Source organism: Mercenaria mercenaria, chromosome 4 (genome assembly GCF_021730395.1).
Source record: "Mercenaria mercenaria strain notata chromosome 4, MADL_Memer_1, whole genome shotgun sequence".
In the NCBI taxonomy this organism is placed as follows: Eukaryota; Metazoa; Mollusca; class Bivalvia; order Venerida; family Veneridae; genus Mercenaria; species Mercenaria mercenaria.
In genome coordinates this window covers 87,551,547-87,557,693 of record NC_069364.1, presented here as the reverse complement: position 1 = coordinate 87,557,693, position 6,147 = coordinate 87,551,547, and the positions used below count along the sequence as shown (strand labels likewise).

The 6,147-nt window shown below is 32.1% G+C and overlaps 1 long non-coding RNA gene across 1 annotated transcript; it reads left to right on the top strand.

Moving 5' to 3' along the window:
• Positions 1-2,462: 2,462 nt before the first annotated feature.
• On the top strand, positions 2,463-4,814 carry LOC128556773 (uncharacterized). Its single transcript, XR_008370829.1, has 3 exons — positions 2,463-2,653; positions 2,951-3,078; positions 3,855-4,814. It is a non-coding gene; the product is annotated as an uncharacterized LOC128556773 (long non-coding RNA).
• The last annotated feature ends 1,333 nt before the right edge of the window (positions 4,815-6,147 follow it).

The following is a 6,147-nucleotide window of genomic DNA, read 5'->3' as shown; positions in this document are numbered from 1 at the left end:
CTTCAGAAATCAACTGTTACTTTAAAATTTGGAGATATAATTACAGTATCATTTCATATGTGACATGGTTCAGACTGAGAACAAAACATGGGTTATTGTAACCGGAATGAAGAAATATTTACTTAAACGATGCTTTGAGATTGTTAATTGCCAAATAGTTGATATTTCCCCCTCCTTCCTTTTTTAAATTAACACTGTTTCGTAAGCTATGTATTTGCAAAAATATTTCATGGGCAATAACCTTATAATCACTGTCACATTTTATAAACAAAACAGTACATACCTTTCATTAATTTTAACCAATTATTTTCCAAAATTGTTTTAACGTTTGCACTTTAGTATTGCAATTACGACATATACAAGTTATTAAAATCATGATAAGGGAACAAAAATATCATCATGCTCATATTTTCAGATTTTAATAACGAAAATGTCCTTTAGAGACTAAAAATCTTCTTTTTTCGTCTTAGAGAATTGAAAACAATTGTAGATAATTAATACATGTTATACATCATGTCTATAAATTTTCTTCTTAAAGAAGCTATAAACAAATATACAATGCAAGCATAGATGCAAAACTGTTTAATTGATTACTTTTCCCTTAAAATGCACTCATTTTATTTTTCCGTGCGAACTTTGTTCTTTCATCGTGCAAAAAATATTGACAACAGCAGTGCTCGTAACATTGGTAGCAAAACGAAGTAAATTGTTATAAGAGTTCAATGCTATGACATTCTGAATGGATGACTTTTTGAAATATCAATGGCATTGTTTAGAGACTTACCATTAGCCCTCTTTACACAAGGGAAACAATCTGTTTATATAAAAATTGTTGAGTGAACACCGTTTGTCAGTCCTAATCCTGTCTATGTTATATCAATGAATTGGAAAAGTAACATAGGTTTGTGTTAAATGCTATGCAGGATAACACAGTCATGCATCCAACAGTACTGAAATTGATTTCTTCGATTTTCTCTTTTTCTAGATATTTCTCCCATACTTTGACGCATATATATGGGTAGTAGAGATTGTTCTCTTTCCAGCAGTAGCCTTTTCAACATATTTTTCCGTGTGAAATTCTGTGGGTTTTAACTTTTTTCAAAAATCGTCTGTTTGTTGACACATTTCACCACAAAAAAATGTTACACTTTCCCAAGGGCATTAACTGATTTGATCTTTTTTTCCAGAAAATGATATTTTAATGATTTTTCAGTCTGTGTAGTTGGATGCAGTTAACTACACATATTATATCTAAAATAGATAGTGCCTACTTGAAGTTTGTTGTTTAGTTCCACTGCCTACATTGTTATGTTTAGCAATAATTTGTAAAAATTAATACACAGGTGCACTTCATTAATTTTGTACGTATGTATTGCAAAAATCTTTAAAACACTTCTGGTGTATTCAGATGAGAATATCGATAAAATGGTTTAAATAATTGAAAGCAATGCTTAAGGTACTAAAAAGCCTAAGCAATTTACAAGTTAATTAATGGTACGGCATTGCATTTGAAATATATCATTTCTCTTTCAAATTGCTTGTCGTTAATTTCAACAAAATAACATAAGTAAAAGTAATATATATACATCAGATGATATCTATGCCGCCATTATGAACTTTTCTGTTCCTGATTTCTTAGAGGATAGCGTACATCTTTGCCTGGTTCATTTTAATCGCACAAGAAAGGCAAATGTAGGGTCATAACTACACCATTCTATGGTATTTTCATATACATATTTCTTTTATGGCATTGTGAAATATGCTAGTATTAGATATTTATAGGCAGAGTCCAATATGTTTTATATTAACATATATCAATTATGCATATTACATATCTATTTGTTAAAACTGATCCTCAAACAGAGAGCAAACTCATGGTTAAGGAAATAATGATGAAAATGGCGATAAAGCTTCAAAATAAAATCTGGAAATTAGATCCCTCGGAAGCACCGAAAGCCTTTTCTATTGATTCTGTGTTCATATTTAAAGTTCTTTATTAAATAGTAATTGTCGTTGGAAATATGGTAACTTGTGCATTTTAGTTATTTCATAAGAACATCGTTTTTGTTCGATGAAAGAAAATCACAAAAATTTATGACATAGCGCGTTCTTATGGATATCTATTTCATACAATTTATTTGATAAATTATAAGTTTGGTTTGCATGTGCAAATATTCTATTTTCATAACTGAGTACATATTTTATGTCTTTTATTATAAATAATATGTATTTGTGAAATTAAAGTCGGTATAAAGGATTGCAAATACTTATACAATAAATACATGCACATGTAAGTACAATTTTATGAAACGCACCTGTATATAAAGATTTAAACCGATATACTACGCCCTGGAAGTATGCCAGAACAGTTTCCGCTTGTTAGCAATTGATTCATTTTTTACATCGAATATATAATATTATTTGTAACAGATTCATGTTGTATCTGTCGGAAGGAAGTGATATTGTTATACAGATAGAAACGAAGATTTGGAATCCAGATGTTTACATAATTACAAGGCCTGCGTATTGTGGGTACTTAAAATATCCTCAAGCTAATTCGGGGGAAGAAATATGTAGTGTCAAATTTAATGATCGTGTCTGCTCTGTAGGATAGATTGCAATTATTCGATCACCCAAGGAAGATTAACCTAAGGTATGAAATATGTATTCCTGATATTGAAAACCTAAGATTAAAAGTTATTTACAGGCCAACTGTCATTAGAATGAATCATATCTATTTTCGATTCTTCGAATTACATGGAACCTGTTTAATATAAGTTAACAAAGGACAGGGTATTTAATAACAACAAAGATATATCTTTTATTTGTGTAAAAATATATAGTTATATGCATTTTGAATCAGATAAAGATGTAACAAATCCATTCATAAGATCAAACAATATAATAGTGTATAAGGGATTGGTTTATTTTGTATATTTTATAATTGCAGAAAGCAAACAAACAAGTATGGATTTCCAGCCCAATAACGGAGATAGGTCCTATGTATAGATACATCCAAACTTTCCAGAAATTATCGAACATTTCTGATATTGTTTGCTAAGCTAGTGCTCATTTCCAGTAAAGTATAGTTTTGTTATATCTGATTTAAAGATAGTATAGTTCTGTGATGAGAGTAAACTTTTAAAGATCTTTATGTTGTTACGAAACTTTGTTAGGCCAAATATTTTTTTATTGTTGAAAAAGCACAATTTAATGTATTTCGTTAATCAAATACAATAGGTATGCGGATTTTACATTCGGTTTAGTTTGCATTGTTTTGCATAGAATAGTCATAGAGTATATTTTCATATAATGAGTTTTATTTTGAAACTGTCCATATAAAATATAGAAAAACCTGTATTTAGCATATTGCTTACAACAGACCTTCAAAATATTTACCCATAACAGAACCGGGCTATCCATGAACTGAAAGCCGGATAGCAGTCTACCTTTGATATACTGTGCAGACACCGTTACACTGTGCTACCAAGGGTGCCGAGCCAGAATGTTTCTTAGCAAAGGGAAAAAATCACTGGAAATTTTTCCTGACTGATTTTAGATAGAACCTTTTCCCTTGTAATATATTTATCGGGTGCACTTTGTAGTTGCACAACAGGACCTTTGGAATTGAAAAGAATTGTGTAGAGAACTTGTTTAAAACTTTGAATTCTTTCTGCGATAAAATTTCGGTCTTGCCCTTTTCTAACTCACTGTTGTTTATCCACCTTTGAGAGTCAAACAAATATACCAATTTTTGACCAAAAAGTCAAAAGTCAAAAGGGTGTTATGTTGCAGAAGCTTCTAAAAAGCTACTAAAATGCAAATGAAAGGTGGTGTAATGTTTTTTCTCACAGATGAAGGCGCTTTACATATGGCAACCACAGCCACACAGGGCGCAAAATTCATCCTCTACTAGTGCAGACACATAACTATCTGACCAGAGGGACAGAGTGAGATAAAGCCCCCAGAACAAAGAAAGAGAGAGAAATTTTTGTTTAGATACTGACCTGTCCGGCTAACTTAGCCTAGCTCTTTGCGAATGGACAGTCTGGTTCTTTAACGTTCCCGGTGTATAGCACCGATACACGCGAAGCCGTCTTTCCTGGGAAGAATCAGTACAGGCCTCTTAGCTAGATGACTAGCTAGGTCCAGTGACTGGACCGGGATTCGAACCCCGGACCTCTGGATTGACAGTCAAGCGTGTTACCACTAGACCACCAGTCCACCTACTACTCATCTACTACTACACCTACTAGATATTATGAAGCTATTATTATAATAAATTGACAGTGAAAATGACGAGTCAAGAATTAACCAAAAAGACATGTTATCCATGTATGGAGTAAGAGAAAAATAATGTTTTATTTCTAATTCATTGTTAATTTTAGAAAATGACATAATATATGTATTAACAGTATCGGAACATGAACTAGGCCCACAAAAAATTGTGTAAATAAACTCTCAATAGTACTTGTCTTTCTATTTTTCATATTGTTACATACGCAGACAATCATTATAAATGGAGTGTAATTTATGTTCCTTGTGTAGAGACTATGTAAAAGCAGCATCAACTTTCAATTACCATTAGGCAGTAACTCAACTTTTCGCATTAGGAGGCGTAACTTGCATTTTATCATATCTAAATAAAACATTCAATAACTGTCAAGACGTAAATGAGTTACCGGCAAGTAGTTAATAAGTTTACCTGCACGGTTCATTTCATTTAAAATCTATTAGGTATAATGTTGTAATTTTTATAATAGGCAACACTGATGTTCTGCTACTCATGATTTAAGCAATTTATATTATGTATCAGGGAAGTGTTATTGCGTAATTTTTCTGTCCATTTTTTATATTATTAAAGAACAAGAAGTAAATGAGTTACTGGCAATTAGTCTATGAGTTCATCCCAATGGTAAATATAACTAAACTGGTAAGAGGATCGTTCATTTCATTTAAAAATATCAAGTATAATCATGATTATGTTAATCGTTTAGTAGACGTACCTATCGCATAAACCTTATACTAGAACATGCAAACTTGATGCACTGTTTTGCTTCATTTTAATCAATGATAATTTATCTATCAGGTGTATTTACGTAATTTGGTAGTATTACGGGTATATAGCGATTTAACTGTCCGTCTGGTTGTCCGTCCGTACCAACCATACTTTACCACATTCGCCTACAGCACACTATATATGATGCAGTTTAATTCACACTCACACACAACAATCTGTGTGTCAAGACCTACAAACTGACCTTATATAGATTATTTTGAACCTCATATGACCTTGACTTTCAAAATTAAAGGCTTAAAATACAGCTTTTTGGTTAACCAGATTTTACCGTTACGCCTACAGCCTACATTATAGACCAGATTAGTTCAAACTCATACTCATAAACCTTGTGGCAAGACCTACAAACTGGTTTATACATAAATAACTGACATTGACCCCAATATGACCTTCACCTTCAGATTTAGAACCTTTATAAACAAAATGTTTGGTCCTACAGCCCACATAATTGACCCTATTATTTTTTACTCACACTAAACAATCCTGGTGGCAAGACCTACAAACTGATCTTTATGTATAGATAACGTTAAAACGTTGAACCTCATATTTCCTTCCTTTTTAAAAACAACATTGGCCTTGACCCTAATATGACCTTCACTTTCAGATTTAAAACCTTTATAAACAAAAATGTTTGGTCCTAGAACCCGTATAAATGACCCAATTTAGTTAATAATAATTGTGCCAAGACATACAAACTGAACTATAAATAAATGAGCATGACCCTCATATGACTTAAGGAGGTAGGTTACCTTAATATTTGCATGTGCGCATGTCCAACCGGAAGCTAACGTGACGATTTACGACGACGTTTACGACAAACTAAATGTATTTGTATATCCATTCTTCTGAAAACAAATTATGAACCTGTCTCCGATCTGATGCTTTATGATTTGATAATGCATAAATAATGAATAAATTGCCGCAGAAACGCTTCAAAACAATGTTGCCTTAAAATGACGTCACTAACGTCATGACGTTACGTGTCAGTTACCGCGCAAAATTAATAGCTTTTATTTTGAAAGTACGTAAAGTACGTGCATTTTCTTTAATTAAACTATTTTCAAACAGCC